At 43.6% G+C, this 1,153-nt stretch overlaps 1 protein-coding gene across 1 annotated transcript in view; it reads left to right on the top strand.

The window, feature by feature from the left end:
• The window catches only part of PPP3CA (protein phosphatase 3 catalytic subunit alpha), a 192,331-nt gene that overhangs the window by 88,860 nt on the left and 102,318 nt on the right, over positions 1-1,153 (top strand). The window lies entirely within an intron of this gene.

Below are 1,153 nucleotides of genomic sequence, written 5' to 3' on the forward strand. Positions count from 1 at the left end.
GCAAGACATCTGCCTCCTATAAAGACTTAAATGCCTTGTCTCAAGCCAACACAAGTAGTAATTTCCAAAGTGATTGTCGATGCCCAAAGAAATACGGAAAAACCAGAATAGACCAGGAATATTGAAAGAAAGAAATTGGGGAAAAAATAGCTCGGAATCGGCCAGGCCTTCCATAAATAGTGAAAACTGGACCAGGGAGACTGAATAAGAAAACAAAAAGGACGAAGCCGCGCCTTGGAGGCGAAGGTCAGCAAGGAGGACTGCACGCACAAACCACAGAACCAGCAGAGCGGCGGCGACTGCGAAGGCCTTCCTCGGCATGCACGGAGAGTCCAAGTCTGCATTATCAACACTTGATACGGTGTGTCCTGAGCAGTCACCCAGACAGACCTGGGTGCTTACAGCTGCTCGAGGAGGTGCTATGTGGGTGTCGTTTACCCAGAACCAGCAGGCACAGAGCGCTAGTGACAACTGCCAAGGCCAGTGGGCTCCTCGCGGGATAGAGAGGGTAAGAGACCGAGTGTGCAAAGCACCCTGCGGCTCGATCTGTGTTCTCCACCAGACTGCAGACTGCTTCTCCACAGCAAAGCAAAACGAAAGGCAGACCCAAAGAGTCCTGTGGCCACGGCTAACAAATATTAAAAACAACACCAGAAAACTAGAAACAGAGTCTTAGGAGGCTCAGGACGGGAGCCTTCAATGTTGCCTCGCACATCCAGATCTAGTTACAATGGGGAGAATTGGGATCCTAATGGAATTGATCCTCTGGGGCTTGGAAAATTGGTTTCAATGTTTATAAGAGTATAGAGAACAAAGATTCATTTATTAATAAGAATAAGTCGTATCAAATGTATTTATATTTGTCTGAAATTAATGAGTCTTAGCATTTATTAAACCCTCTTGATTGAATAAAGGATTAGTGAACTATACAATATAAATAAATCCCCATGTCAAATAACCAATAACTGATAGTTTCCAAGTCTGACCATGCTTAGACACACAAATACTGATTACAGTACCTTATATGTTAGAGAGGGTTCTCTAGAGAAACAAAACCAGGACACTAATGATTGTGTGTGTGTGTGTGTGTGTGTATAAAATCATAAGAAATAAACCATTAATTAATCTATAAAGCAGTACAAATGGCTCAGTG

The sequence above is a fragment of the Echinops telfairi genome, unplaced genomic scaffold (genome assembly GCF_000313985.2).
Source record: "Echinops telfairi isolate 266 unplaced genomic scaffold, ASM31398v2 ScPeMD7_7468;HRSCAF=8506_0, whole genome shotgun sequence".
NCBI lineage: Eukaryota > Metazoa > Chordata > Mammalia > Afrosoricida > Tenrecidae > Echinops > Echinops telfairi.